The sequence below is a fragment of the Rana temporaria genome, chromosome 9, assembly GCF_905171775.1.
Source record: "Rana temporaria chromosome 9, aRanTem1.1, whole genome shotgun sequence".
In the NCBI taxonomy this organism is placed as follows: domain Eukaryota; kingdom Metazoa; phylum Chordata; class Amphibia; order Anura; family Ranidae; genus Rana; species Rana temporaria.
This window is the reverse complement of record NC_053497.1, coordinates 58,314,808-58,331,114: the sequence shown is the minus strand read 5'-3', so window position 1 is coordinate 58,331,114 and position 16,307 is coordinate 58,314,808. Positions and strand designations below refer to the sequence as shown.

The window sequence follows — 16,307 nt, the reverse complement described above, 5'->3', positions numbered from 1 at the left end:
TAAGGCATGCTGGGGAGGAGTATATCTGTGACAGGTGTCATGTGTTCTAAAATGTTCGCGGGGTCCCTTTCCAGGTGCAAAAAAATGCAACACCAGCCGCCACTGTCCAGAGCCCTCTCTTAAGGCTGGTTCACACTGGGATTGCACGGTCATGTGGTATGCATTTCCACACTTTCCAGTGTGGTGCATCTTTGAGCCTGTTCAATAAATAGGCTGCAGAACACACCAGACCATGGAAACAGTAGTGCTTGCACTACTTTGAAAAACGCACTGCACCAAACCACATGGTACTGTACTACCGTGCAATTTGGTGCCTGAAAATACACTGCTTCTTGCATCTGCATTTGGGGTGCCATTAACCATACACTGCCACCCACATGCAGATCGCAAGGACAGTGTAATCACCATGGTGCGGGAAATGCACACGGACTGCGCGTTTCCCGTACAGCATTCTGGTGTGAACTAGCCCTTAGCTGAATCGCATTGACTCAGAATGGATCTACTGGATCTGACTACAATAACCTGCACTCTGATTGGTCACTCTAGCGCTTTATTGTGCATATAATCATTACCATTTCACTGCTATATTAAATTCACTTACTGTAATTTATCAACTCTACAATTTCTAATATTTCTCATTTAGGATATTATATATGAGTATAGTTTTAAGTATTTACAGTATAATATTCATGGACAGGATGAACCAGCTGAGCAGCTTCTCAATGTTGTAAGCCAAGGAGTGAGCAAGCCATTGGGATAGCGTCACGGGTCACAGGGTGGAGTGTTGTAATGGGTTAGGGATGTTTTCCTATAAATGTTTACAAGCTGAACGTAGACATCACATACACTAATCCACACATTGAACTGCTGCCTGTTGGAAGGAATACGTAGTAAGAAGCATCGTTGATATTGGAAATGGTCCTACACACCGAAGCATAAGAGGTATGTATTAGGTATGTAGCTTTAAATATTCCTTCTACGCATAGGTACCATCCTTGTACTAGTGAAGAATATACTAAAGCCTAGAACTCACTAAGCTTTAGTTGAATGAAGCGCTAGACTAATGATCTGATGTTAGTACAGAGATCTCCCCTGCTGAGTGTTCTGACAGGGGAACAGTCCCCCGCTTGAACACTCCGGTTAGCTCTCTCAGCCATGAGAGCACCGATCGGGAGCCGGTCGGCTGCTGGTTTTCCAGCATGGTTGTCCAACAGAAGCCGGCCAAACAGCTGACTTTTGTTGGACCGGCTGCCATACACAAGGGTCGAATGTTGGCCGTTTTTTTTTTAACTGCCCGATGTCACCCGACATTTGGCCCATGTATACTAGGCTTTACATGGTGACAACTATATGTTAGGCAATGAAAAAAGTGAATATTACCGCGCTTATCAGGGGAGAGGGGAAGAGGGGGGGGAGGGAAGTGGGGAGGGGTAAGGGTACAGCTGCGGCACTGAAAGGTGTATCAAACCATAAATACTTGATAGTAGGGAGGGTAGTGCTGCGCTAATGGGTGGTGGATGGGTGGGTGTATGGACAAGTGGGGGAAAGGAATGGAAGATGGTATAACTGAAAGTGGGAACAGTGTAACCAAAATAGCATAAACAAAAAACTGATCAGTGAACAATACTGGTGCAAATCATATAACTCCACACATTTCTCTTAATGTGATAAAATGAAATAAGGTATTGGATAGTGCAAAAAACAGTAATATGTGTATAACACAACACCCGAATAACTGTGATGGGTAACAGTATTAAACTGGTGATAAAAAGTCCATAGACAAGGCTTGAGCTGTGTCAGCCAAAATATATATGGATAATAATTAAACAGTCCAAAAAATAGGAAAAAGTGCTGGTGTAGGTCCGCAGTGTGAGGTGGAAGAAGGATGGGTATCCAGTGATCCTTTTAAGGTGAATAAGGGTGTCCCCTTACCTTACTGCTGTAAGGTAACAGCATATAGATCCAACCACCAGATGGGCTTTTATCCAGAAACGATAGATCCTCCTTGGAAATCTCGTCCCGGATTGATGAGTATCACACCCCAAAGAAAATAAAGCATCGATAGTGTGATATCGTTTAAAATTTTAATTCTCGTAAAAAGTATAAACAAGGGTACTCACATTGTTAAAAATACAATAAGGCATGTAAGAAAGGAGAGCAGTCTGTCGCCAACGTCACCTCCGATACCTCTCAGTAGGCTCTACAGACTGGCGACGTTGACGACAGACTGCTCTCCTTTCTTACATGCCTTATTGTATTTTTAACAATGTGAGTACCCTTGTTTATACTTTTTACGAGAATTAAAATTTTAAACGATATCACACTATCGATGCTTTATTTTCTTTGGGGTGTGATACTCATCAATCCGGGACGAGATTTCCAAGGAGGATCTATCGTTTCTGGATAAAAGCCCATCTGGTGGTTGGATCTATATGCTGTTACCTTACAGCAGTAAGGTAAGGGGACACCCTTATTCACCTTAAAAGGATCACTGGATACCCATCCTTCTTCCACCTCACACTGCGGACCTACACCAGCACTTTTTCCTATTTTTTGGACTGTTTAATTATTATCCATATATATTTTGGCTGACACAGCTCAAGCCTTGTCTATGGACTTTTTATCACCAGTTTAATACTGTTACCCATCACAGTTATTCGGGTGTTGTGTTATACACATATTACTGTTTTTTGCACTATCCAATACCTTATTTCATTTTATCACATTAAGAGAAATGTGTGGAGTTATATGATTTGCACCAGTATTGTTCACTGATCAGTTTTTTGTTTATGCTATTTTGGTTACACTGTTCCCACTTTCAGTTATACCATCTTCCATTCCTTTCCCCCACTTGTCCATACACCCACCCATCCACCACCCATTAGCGCAGCACTACCCTCCCTACTATCATATATGTTAGGCAAGTCGGAAGGTTAAACGTGTTTTTTTAAATCCTTGACAGAACATATGCTTCTATAACACTATTGGATAGATACAAATTTCACAGTGTTCAAGGACCCCCCACCCTCTTTCTCAATCAACTCTGGTCCAAACAAAAACTTTCTAGAGTGCCTAAAAGCAGAGCTGTTAAAACCTAAATGTATTTTTTTGTCACTAGGACAGGAAGTGAGGGAAAATTTCCCTAATAGGGGCACACGTAGCAATACAAACATAACAGAGATTCTAACCTTTCCTCAATTGCTGGGAATGGCCTTAATGGCTCCTAATGTAACCTATTAACAATTGTGTCTTTGAAGCTGTGATAATGCCAGCATGAAGATTAGCTGCCCTCCTAAACCAGTAACATAAACCCTGCTACTGTTTGCCTATATTTCCCCCACCATCAACAGCTGGAACTTGCAGAGGAGGAGTAGGAGTAGCCACACACATACAACATACACACATTTTTGCGAATTATTTTACATGTATATGACTGTTGGAGGCATGGGACCCAATAAACAGGAAGGGCTGTTTTTTTTCTCAGAAGGACATTTTGGTTATATATTGTTCACAACTTCTGAATGGTCTGAACTTTGCTATTGCAATTGTTTGAATAAATATCTTAAACACTTCAGCCCCGGACCATATTGCTGGTCAATAACCGGGCCAATTTTTGCGATTCGGCACTGCGTCGCTTTAACTGACAATTGCGCGAACGTGCGACATGGCTCCCAAACAAAATTGGCGTCCTTTTTTTCCCACAAATAGAGCTTTCTTTTGGTGGTATTTGATCACCTCTGCGGTTTTTATTTTTTGCTCTATAAACAAAAATAGAGCGACAATTTTGAAAACAAAATGAATATTTTTTACTTTTTGCTGTAATAAATATCCCCAAAAATATATAAAAAAAAATTTTTTTTTCCTCAGTTTAGGCCGATACATATTCTTCTAGATATTTTTCATTAAAAATTATTGATTGGTTTGTGCAAAAGTTATAGCGTCTACAAAATAGGGCATAGTTTTATGGCATTTTTATTAATATAAATTTTTTTACTAGTAATGGCGGCGATCAGCGATTTTTATCGGTACTGCGACCTTATGGCGGACACTTTGGACACTTTTGACACATTTTTGGGACCATTGGCATTTGTATAGCGATCAGTGCTATAAAAATGCATTGATTACTATAAAAATGCCACTGGCAGGGAAGGGGTTAACACTAGGGGGGCGAGGAAAGGGTTAATTATGTTCCCTAGGTGTGTTCTAACTGAAGGGGGGGTGGGACTGACTTGGGGAAATGACTGATCGCTGTTCATACATTGTATGAACAGACGATCGGGCATTTCTCCCCCTGACAGGACCGGGAGCTGTGTGTTTACACACACAGGGCCAGATTCACGTAGAAGTGCGGCGGCGTAACGTATCGTAGATACGTTACACTGCCGCAAGTTTTCATCGCAAGTGCCTGATTCACAAAGCACTTGCAATGAAAACCTACGCTGGTGGCCTCCGGCGTAAGCCCGCGTAATTTAAAGGGGTGTGTACCATTTAAATTAGGCGCGCTCCTGCGCCGGACCTACTGCGCATGCTCCGTTCTGAAATTCCCGCTGTGCTTTGCGCGAACTGACGTAATTTTTTCGAATGGCGACATGCGTAGCGTACTTCCGTATTCCCGGACGTCTTACGCAAACGACGTGAATTTTTTAATTTTGACGCGGGAACGACGGCCATACTTTATACAGCACATACGTGTGCTGTGTAAAGTTAGGGCACCCAAAACGACGACTAAATTTGCGACGGGAAACTAGACTAGCAGCGACGTAGCGAACGCGAAAAACCGTCGTGGATCGCCGTAACTCCTAATTTGCATACCCGACGCTGGTTTACGACGCAAACTCCCACCAGCGGCGGCCGCGGTACTGCATCCTAAGATCCGACAGTGTGAAACAATTACACCTGTCGGATCTTAAGGCTATCTATGCGTAACTGATTCTATGAATCAGTCGCATAAATACTCTGAGAGATACGACGGAGTATCTCAGATACTCCGTCATATCTCCTTTGTGAATCTGGCCCACAGCTTCCGGTTCTCGCTCTGTAACGAGCGCTCGCGGGTGCCCGGCGGTAATCGTGCGTCGCGTCGGGACCAGGGGCGAGCACGCGCCCCTATTGGCTGATTCGCGAGATGACATAATATTACGTGATCTCGCACAGCCGGCGGCTGGTTGGCAAGCGGTTAAAGGGGTTGAAAAGGTTTGTTTTTTATTTTCTAAATAGGTTCCTTTAAAGCGGAGGTTCACCCTCAATCTGAACTTTATATTAATAAGAACTGCAGGAGGTCTATGATTACCTTGATTCTGATTTATTTCAGCTCGCTTCCGGGTATTGTTCCCCGCGGGAGTGGGCGTGTCGCTCCTTTTCCCTGACGGCCCAGTGTGTGATGGGAGCTGTGCGCAATGTCTCCTGGGAGTTACGTGTCAAGATTCCCAGGAGACGATCTGAACTAGCAATAACTGTATTCTCGCGCTATCTCGCGGGTATCTAAACCGACGTCACCCGTTGCTATGGTAATGAGGAAGTGTTGACGGCGAAGCTCGTGCTGCTCGCCGTCAACACAGCGCATGCGCGATATTCTGCGGTGCATGATGGGAGCATCGCATCACCGCTTCCAGGAAGTCTTTGCTTGTGGGCTTCACAATGCCTACAAGCAAGATGGAAAACCCCTGGATGAAATTCTTAAAAGTTCTTCTTTCTGACGGAAAACGAAGCGATGCTATTACAAGCGGCTAACAAGTGAGTGTTACATTCATATCTGTATCACTATGCATTGCACATAAAACGAAAATGTCGAGAAACCGCGGAACCTCCGCTTTAAGCTAGTGCATTGTTGGTTCACTTACCCTTTCCTTCGATTTCCCTTCTAAATGTATTTATTCTAGGGCTGTGACTGATTAAAATTTTTGTGTTCGATTAATCGTGTTTTTTTTTAATCGATTAATCGACTAATTTCGATTAATTAACGCACATACAGATACAACTACTTTTAGCTGATCTCCTTGCATTGCAACTCTGCATTAGCCACTGGTAAATGTGGTGGGGGCAGTATGGGGGCAGATGTGTATATTCTTGCAGTATGGGGGCAGATGTGTATATTACAGCATCTGCCCCCATGCTGTAATATACACATCTGCCCCCATGCTGTAATGTACGCATCTGACCCCATGCTGTAATATACACATCTGCCCCCATACTGCAAGAATATACACATCTGCCCCCCATACTGCCCCCACCACATTTACCAGTGGCTAATGCAGAGTTGCAATGCAAGGAGATCAGCTAAAAGTAGTTGTGTGGCAGATGTGTACATTACAGCATGGGGGCAGATGTGTATATTCTTGCAGTTTGGGGGCAGATGTGTACATTACAGCATGGGGCAGATGTGTACATTACAGCATGGGGGCAGATGTGTACATTACAGCATGGGGGCAGATGTGTACATTACAGCATGGGGGCAGATGTGTACATTACAGCATCTGCCTCCATGCTGTAATATACACATCTGCCTCCCATACTGCAAGAATATACACATCTGCCCCCATGTGTACATTACAGCATGGGGGCAGATGTGTATATTCTTGCAGTATGGGGGCAGATGTGTATATTACAGCATGGGGGCAGATGTGTACATTACAGCATGGGGGCAGATGTGTACATTACAGCATGGGGGCAGATGTGTACATTACAGCATGGGGGCAGATGTGTACATTACAGCATCTGCCCCCATGCTTTAATATACACATCTGTCCCCATACTCCAGGAATATATACATCTGCCCCATAATGTTACCACACACAGATGGTTGTCCTTTCTTACCTGACTATCAGGCAGGCAGACCCATCTGCAGAGTAGCCGATGGACACACGTGCGCAAGGGAAGAAGATACAAGCAGGCGGGCAGGTGATGATGACGTCAGCGCGCCGCGGCTCCGGAGCTAGGCCGAAGCCGCGGCCTTTCCTATGGGCGAGACCGCGGAGCTCACTCCGCGGATCGTCATCGATCAAAATAATTTTAATCGACCAAAGAAATTAACGATTAATCGACCAATTAATCGTTAATTTCCGCAGCCCTAATTTATTCTTTGTCTTCTTTGTCTGAATTTCCTCAGTAAGCTGTTCTGGCTGACTAACCCCCAGCCAGATGATGGGGGAAAACTTACTGAGGAGAAACAGGAAGTGAGAAATTCACACAAAGAAAAAAAACATTTAGAATGGAAATCGAAGGAAAAGGTAAGTGAACCAACAATGCACTAGCTTAAAGGAACCTATTTAGAAAATAAAAAACGATCCTTTACAATCCCTTTAAGGCCTCGTACACACGACCGAACATGTCCGCTGAAACTGGTCCACGGACCAGTTTCCGCGGACATGTCCGACCGTGTGTAGGGCCTAGCGGACATTTTTCCGGCCTAGCGGAAAGGTTTCCAGCGGACAAAAGTTTCTTAGCATGCTAAAAAACTTGTCCGGTGGAAACCTGTCCGTCGGACATGTCCGATGGTTAGTAGACCTAACCATCGGACCGAAATCCCCTGCATGCGTCGAAGTGATTCAACGCATGCGTGGAAGCATTGAACTTCCTGGTTCGCGCACGTCGCCGCGTCATCATCGCTGCCACGTCGCCGCCACATCACCGCGTTTTCTGTCCGCGGGGAATTTGGTCTGATGGTGTGTACACACATCAGACCAAATGCTCCCAGCAGACATGTCCGATGAAAACGGTCCACGGACCGTTTTCATCGGACATATCTGCTCGTGTGTACAGGGCCTAAGAGACCCCAATTCATGCAGACTCCTGTAAAATGTGCCTATGCAATGGCCTGTCTCCCCCTGGCTCTGAGTAAGATAACTACTTATTTGTTTATTCCTTACTATAGACTAAGGCCCCGTACACACGACCGGTTTTCTCGGCAGAATTCAGCAAGAAACTCGATGGGAGACGTATTCTGCCGAGAAAACCGGACGTGTGTACACTTTTCGCCGAGAAACCCGTCGGGAAACTCGTCGAGCCAAAAAGAGAGCATGTTCTCTATTTCCTCGTTGGGCAATGGGAACATTTGGCTCGACGAGTTTTTTGACAGCCGAACAAGGAACTCGACGAGCAAAACGATGTGTTTTGCCCGTCGAGTTTCTCGGTCGTGTGTACGCAGCCTACCCCTTTGTGACTGGTATAGCCAAGCCCAGAGTTTAGCTTGGCATGCAGTTCTGTGCAGTGCGATTCCATCTCATGCATTTTGAATAGGCTGAAATCACAGCACACCGCACCGCGCCAAAAGTACTGCATACTTTGGTAATGCACTGCAACCGGATCACATGGTAGTTTTGTACCATACAATCTGGTGCAGGCAAACACACTGCTTTTATGACCTGCATTTGGGGTGTTGTTAACACTTCTAAATGTTTTTTTTCTTTGTGTGAATTTCTCACTTCCTATTTCTCCTCAGCAAGCTTGCCCATATCATCTGGCAGGGGGTTAGTCAGCCAGAACAGCTTACTGAGGAGGAACAGGAAGTGAGAAATTCACACAAAGAAAACAAAGAAAAAAACATTAAGTGAACCAACAATGCACTAGCTTAAAGGGACACTAAAGGCAAGATTTTTTTGGTTTAAAAATAACAAACATGTTATACTTACCTCCGATGTGCAGTTCGTTTTGCACAGAGTGACCCGGATCCCTGTCTTCTGGGGTCCCTCGGCGGCTGTCTCTGCTCCTCCTCGCAAAAGCTTTTCACGTTCATGCGAGCTCCCTCGCATGGTGGAAAGCTTTTGCGAGCGCGCTCCCGTGATACAGCGGCGGCCATAGCCGCTGACTGTAACACTCGGCCCCGCCCCCCGGCGCGCCGCGTCATCCGCTGTGATTGACAGCGAAAGCAGTTCCGGCACCTCCTGGACTGACTGTATGTAATGTCAAGGGGTACTGGGGTGTGCTGCAGGGTATTGATGCTCACTGCTGGTGGATCTATTCTAGCTGGAGGGGATCTATTTTTGCAGGGGGGTCTATGGTTGCTGAAGAAGATCTACTGTTGGGGGATGGGTCTATTGTTGATGGCTGCCAGAGAGTCTATTAACCTCCCTGGCGGTATGATTCTTTCAGAAAAAAGGTGCTGAAAGCGGTACCATTATTTGCAAGGAAATTTGGCGTTTTATACTGTAGGCCTGTAATTTTTAGGAATAACTCACTTAAATCTGACCAAACAAGAGTCTTGTAGGCATCCCGGGTATGACATTTTTTTTAAAAACAAAATTATAAATTATAATATAATAAATAATTATAAATAATTATAACAAATAATAATATAATTATAATAAAAATTATTCAATAATGTAATCAACTCAAAATCACTGAAATGTGCTCAGTTGCAGAAGTGTCGCTGTCATTACTTTTATTTTTTTATGACGGATTTCCCCACAAATCGCTATCGCACAATTCTGCAAGTGATTATAATTTATTATCGCTGTTTTCTAGCTGATCTAAAACCATTTTTGACATAAAAAGACACTTTTGGTTGCTATGGACAATCTACAGTTTGCAGGGAGACAGTTTTTATTATATAAAAGTACATGTAGGGCACTGGGCAGACCACTAGAGACAAGGGGGGTATGTATTTTTTACATACAGTACTGTAATCTATAAGATTACAGTATACTGTGTGTATTGTGTTTGTTTCCGTTTTTGAATTTGGCGCCATTCTCCGCTCCCATGCGTCGTAACGTCGCAGGGAACGGAGATCGGCGGCACAGGAGGACGCTGTGTGAATCGAGCGAGGTCCCGCTCGCTCACACAGCGCGGTGGCATCGCTGGATCCAGGCACAAGGTAAGTAAACACTGTCTGTGGATGCTGCGAGGCGAGCCCGAGTCTGACTCGGGGTTACCGATCGCAGCACAGAAATGTAACCCCGAGTCAGACTCGGGAACACCGCCAGGAGGGTTAAAGCGGGGGTCCAGCCTAAAAATTTTTTTTTTTTTATAGCATGCCATCAAGCATACTAGCGCAAGCTACAGTATGCCTTTATTTTATTTTTTGGCGCCGTACTCACAGTTTAATCCCGTAGTGAAGTTTCAGACTCCCCGCGGGGGAATGGGCGTTCCTATGCAGAGGGAAGATGATTGACGGCCGGCTATGGCATGTCACGCTTCCTGAAAATAGCTGAAATAGGACTTGGCTCTTCACGGCGCCTGCGCAGTCAGCTCCTAGTCTGTGCGCAGGCGCCGTATAAAGCCGTGAAGAGCCGAGACCTACTCCGGCTATTTTCGGGAAGCGTGACGCGCCATAGCTGGCCGTCAATCATCTTCCCTCTGCATAGGAACGCCCATTCCCCGCGGGGAGTCTGAAACTTCACTACGGGATTAAACTGTGAGTACGGCGCCAAAAAATAAAATAAAGGCATACTGTAGCTCACGCTAGTATGCTGGATTTAATGGTAGAAACTTGTTATTTAGGGTGAACCACCGCTTTAATGCTGGCTGTGCGGAGATCTGTTGATGCTGCCGGGAATCTATTGTTGCTAGGGGGGGGGGGATTTTGTTGTGGGTGGTACATTGTTAGGGGGATCTATTGTTGCTGGCTGAAGGGAAAACCGAATTCCATACAAATTACTTAGCACAACAAAATGATACTTGGTTCTGTATTGTCTAAAAGGGCGGTACTGGGACGTGGGTATGGGATGTAACCAAGGGACGTTGTTCGGAGGTGAGTTGGGGCAGAGAAAACAAGTGCCTCGGAAAAGGGGAGTTCCTGCACCTATTGTCTGAGAAAAAAAGCCCTGAATACAGGTATTTGCACCCACTTCTGGGAATAGACTCCTGCGGGATTCACACCCCCCCCCCCCCCGCTGTCTTCTGGAAAACACACTGGTCCCAAGAGACAGCGGGGACCAGTGAGGATGGGCTGCGCCGCTCGTGCATGCGCAGTAGGGAACTGGGCAGTGAAGCCGCAACGCTTCACTTCCTGATTCCCTCAACGAGGATGGTGGCGGGGGCAGCCAAGAGACAAGCGATTGCTCGGCCTCAGCTGCCGAAAATTGCGGGCGCGCTGGACAGGTAAGTGTCCATTTATTAAAAGTCGCCAGCTGCAGTATTTGTAGCTGCTGGCTTTTAAAAAAAAAAATTGTGTGGACCTCCGTTTTAACACTAATTGAACAACTAAAAGGAGCACACCTATTGGGTACATAAAGTAGTGACACCGAAATGCGTAGTTCTGTTTGCTCTTTATTGCCTTCATCGTTGGGCTGAGAGGTGGCAACTGCCAGTAAAGGCTTTTATTCTACAAGTACAATGACTATGCTGTTATAATTACTACTCAGTAAAGTTGTAACCAAAATAGCTTAAAGGAGGAAATAATTACGTAGTGGAGGTGTAAGAGGATTTGTTTTGAGACAAGTGTATAATTAGGTGATTACAGATATTTTTATTTTTTCCGTTAAGATGACTTGTTACATTAATTTACCTACTCATAGACAAACTTTAGAATGGGAGGAGATGGCGAGACAATTAAAGAGGAGATTAGGTAACAGAAACAAATCTGGTTTCTTTATTGTAATCAGGGACTGTACAGACATTCCTCTCTGCAGTCCAGCACTTCCTGCTTCTCCTAGGGATGTTTTCAGAATCCATTTAGATATGCAGGGCCGTTTGAAGGAATTTGGGGGCCCCAAGCAAAATGGACATGGAGGCCCTCTAACACCCCCCCCCCCCCCGCACGCACAAAAAAGCCCCCCATGTTTTTTTTACTCCCCCGTGCCCCCCTTCCTATGTTCTTTTTACACCCCCCGGGCCCCCCATTCCTACCGGGTCCGTACCGTGCGGCAGGAGATTCAGTTTCCTGTTGCCGGCCGGACTGACAGGAAGTGAGCACTTCCTGTCAGTTGGGCCGGGAACAGGAAACTGAATCTCCTGTACCACACGGTACCCGGCCGGAGTCCGGACTGACAGGAGGAAGGAAGAGGAGCTCGGCCACGCTACAGAGAAGGGGAAGTGACGACTCGAGGCAGCAATGCTGCAGGCGCTCTATAGAGCGCTCAGGCGGCTGCAGCAAATAATAAGCTCGGCAAGGGCGGCAAGGACCTGCTTGGGGCCCAGGCCAGCTCGGGGCCCCAAGCAATTGCTTGGTTTGCCTGCCTGGTAGCGACAGGCCTGTAGATATGTTAACTGTAAAAATGTATCTTTCTTGGTCCCTTTTGGTTTGTAAATTACTTAGCTTAGGGTTGATTTACAAAAACTGGAGAGTGTAAAATTTGGTGCAGCTCCAGGTTTTTTGTTCAAAGCCTCATACACACGATTCGATTTTTTACGACGGGATTTGTGTGTTAACAGACAGCCTAAAATTTTACCATTTGCACGCTCCGTCGGACAATTGTTGTCGGATTTTCTGTAGACAAATGTTGGATGGCAGGCTTTAAAAATTTCCGCGGACAACGTTCTGTTGTTGGATTTTCCGAGCGTGTGTACACAAGTCCGTCAGACAAAAGTCCAAAGTAAAAACACGCATGCTCGGAAGCAATGCTCACAGGGGCGGATCCGGAGTCTAGTCTCGGGAGGGGCACTGCCAGAAAATACTTTTTTTTGTGGGCAATTTGTCGGGGGAATGGCTGGTGTTGGTGCTTCAATCATAACGGCACCATGGTTGATATGGTGTCAGGGTGATTGAAGTGCATTATTTCTATTATTACATTGTGATATAAAATGAAATGGTTCAACTCACCATAATGCAGAATCAGTGGGAGACCTGGGCGTGTCACTTGCCACCATCGCCTGCCACCAGATGCAAATTGTCACTTACCATGTCACCTGCCTTATGTTGCGGATTGTCACTTGCCACACATTGCGACTTGTCACTTGCCTGCCACCAGATGCAGATTGTCACTTGCCACATCACCTGTTGATTGTCACTTGGCACGTCACCTGCCACAATTTGCAGACTGTTACTTGCCATGTCACCTGCCACACGTTGCAGATTTTTACTTGTCACATCACCTGCCATACCTTGTGGATTGTCACTTGGCACGTCACCTGCCACAATTTGCGGATTGTCACTTGCCACGTCACCTGCCACACGTTGCGGATCGTCACTTGCCACGTCAACTGCCACACCTTGCGGATTGTCACTTTGCCACGTCACCTGCCACACCTTGTGGATTGTCCCTTGCCACGTCACCTGCCATACCTTGCAGATTGTCACTTGACTGCTAAGTTGGTGTTTTGCTTGTCTCTTGCTGTCCCAGAGTCAGGCAGCAGAGAGATGATGTAATCTCTCTGCTGCCCACGCTGCCTGGACAGTGAGGGCAGAAGTTACTGCAGGAATGTAGGGCTGTAAGAGATGATCTCATCTCTCTGCTCCCCCGCCCCTCCCTGGCTAAGCTGGTTGGCCAGCTGCACTCTCACACAGAGCCTGCTTTCTCAGTCTGACCCACCCCCACACACACACACTGAGCCACCCGGCAAACCGGCCCACCCACCCACAGGGCACAGACTGCGCCGACCGCCCGCAAACCACGCCACCCGGCCCCGCCTGCTCTCTCACCCGCCCGTGGCGCAGAGCCGCCCGCTCTCGTACCACCCACATAGCAGTCCGCTCTCGCCCATCCGCGGAGCCGCTTGCAGAGACACCTGCTCTCTCACCCGCCCGTCAACAAATTTCTTGCCCCCCCTGGATCCGCCCCACACAACATTAGCAGAAGGTACCCAAAGGGTGACACTAAAGAGCTGAAAAACCACGTAGTACGTCACAACGTTCGTGTTTGTTGGTCGACAATTGTGTGCCGTTTGTATGCAAGACAAGTTCCTGGCCAATGCCCTTCGGACAAAGGTCTGACGCTTTCCGATCGTGTGTACGAGGCTTTAATTGAATAATCTGAAGTTCGAAGCTGATTGGCTACCATGCACAGCTGCACCAGATTTTGCACTCTCCAGTTTTAGTAAATCAACCCCTTGAGTTTGATCACTGTTTAACCAGCGGGAATGAACAGAAAAAAAATCACAGATTCCCACATGCACTGTTCAACCAGTGGAATTAACAGAAAAAAACCCCACAGATTCCCACATCCACTGTTCAACCAGCGTAATGAACATAAAAAAATCACAGATTCCCACATCCACGCGATGTGGACACAGGGATCTTTCCTGCTGCCCTATTGTATTATGACAGTGGGGACTCCCCTACTGTCAGAATACACTGATCAGTGCTGCAGCCATTGGCTGCTAGCGTTGATTGAATGCTGATTCCCATCAGGATTGTTTGACATTGGACCAGCTTCTGTTACATAGTTACATAGTAGGTGAGGTTGAAAAAAGACACAAGTCAATCAAGTCCAACATATGTAAAGAGACAACCTATGTTGAACAGACAGGGGTACACACAGAATGAAATTCAGCTGGTTCCTGCTGATCTGGCCGTTTTTCAGTCTATGTATACCCTGGTTAACCCGACTTTTGTTGAGAAAGAAAATAATCCCCTCTGGATGATCAGTAGCAGTAGCAGACTCCTATTTTTTCTGCTCTGAAGAAATAATTGAAATAGCTGTTTATTTCACGATGTCCTTTGCGGACTGAGTCTGAATGGTAGGGACTGTGTTCAGGGGCGGACTGACAACTCACGGGGCCCCCGGGCAATAGAAGATTATGGGGCCCCCGGGCTTACAGATGGCCACCATGCCAGAAGGCAGTGCAGAGGCAGGGCAGCTAAAATCTCCAGATTTTCACATCAAAAGCATGTCGGTTTCGGACATATCAGGGACAGATGTAAAAAAAAAAAAAGGAAAAAAATTGCTGGCGGTTTACTTCTGCTTTAATATTTATAAAAGCATACGAGTTTAATTTGGACCCACTAAAAAAAATATTTAACAGTTCCCTGAAAATGGTCCTTTGCCATTCCAGAGTGGCAACCTTTTCATTGAAATACTCATGTTTCAATTTTTCTTTTTTCTTTTTTATAAAATTTGTAAATGTTTCCCCTAAATTTAACATAAGTCCCATACAAAAGCAGGTGATCATAATTATTGAAATTACAGGAGTTGAGTCTTTGACCCATACAGATAAGGAATTCTGAAATCAATGCTTGTTCTAGGTATATGGCTCAAAAGTAATGACACCAGACACCGCCAGGCAACTAGCTTCTATAAAAGAGGCAGCCTCCATACTTTGTTCATATCGATTTATTTCATTTGTTTTTACATAGTGAACAAGTAGAGGACTTGAAGTACACTTACCAGTTCATTATACTGCAAACTGAAACTACAGTAATGAAAAGAGCAGGGATTGGCACACCCAAATATTATTCTACAGGGAAAAAAAAGGTTTGGCTAATTGGTCGAAAACATGTTACACATTATACAAAGATGTTGCTATGATTAATGCACAATTATGAAGTTATTCTAGAATCTTAATTAATTAAATACGCAAAGTCAGCATGCATACATAATTGCCATTTGCCAGCACACGTGGAAGCAGTTGGCACAAAATCATCAGGTAATCTAATTTCCAATGCAGATTCATTCAGAATCAACCTCCACGAGTTGTGTTGTCCTAAGTTGTAGTCAGATATTATGTGCTTTACAATTTTGTTGCCACTTACCTTTGAATTACCTTCTGTAACTGTAGTTTATGCTGCTTTATGTTTTTCCAAGGCAATATTGGTCACTGTGCAATTTCCTCTTTCTTCGGTCCGATGACTCGGTTCTCTCACCTCTCCGAGTGGAGAGCTGCTGCCTGTCTATCAGTAGCTCTCTTGCTCTGCTCCTCCACGCTCATTGGAGCACTGAGCTGTGGGGGGCCGTCTCAGCCTGGCGGATCCAGACTCCCAGAGTCGGGATGATGCGGTGCCTGGACTGATATTGGTGACGTCAGCAAAGAGAGGTCTTCAGTCCACTCTCTGCTGAAAACGGGGCACAGGAGTGAACAAATTGCACTCCTGTGACCCATAGGAGAAGTCCAGCCAAACAAGCTCAGGCTAAACTTCTCCTTTAAGTTGCTAAATTTCTAATTACGCTATACCATACTGTGTATATCCACTTCAGCTCCAGAAAGTTTTACCCCCTTCAGGACCAGGCCATTTTTTGCTATTTAGCACTGCGCTGATTTACCTGTTAACCACTTCCCGACCGCCGCATGTAGATATACGTCGGCAGAATGGCACGTACAGGCACATTGGCGTACCTGTACGTCCCTGCCTAGACGAGGGTCCGATCGGGACCCCCCCCCTCTACATGCGGCGGTCGGATTCCTGCGGGGAGCAATCCAGGGCGACGGCGCGGCTATTCGTTTATAGCCGCTCCGTCGCGATTGCTCCCTGGAGCTGAAGAACGGAGAGAGCCGTATGT

General features: G+C 45.9%; 1 protein-coding gene across 3 annotated transcripts in view; it reads left to right on the top strand.

Annotated features, from left to right (window-relative positions):
* Positions 1 to 827: 827 nt before the first annotated feature.
* The window catches only part of NKPD1 (NTPase KAP family P-loop domain containing 1), a 33,517-nt gene continuing 18,037 nt past the window's right edge, over positions 828 to 16,307 (top strand). Inside the window, exon 1 of one of the 3 annotated variants that reach the window (XM_040323578.1) lies at positions 828 to 942. The gene's annotated coding sequence lies outside the window, so the exon portion shown is untranslated. Of the gene's footprint in view, positions 954 to 16,307 lie in introns of all 3 variants that reach the window. The other 2 variants (XM_040323580.1, XM_040323579.1) reach the window with 2 other exon arrangements.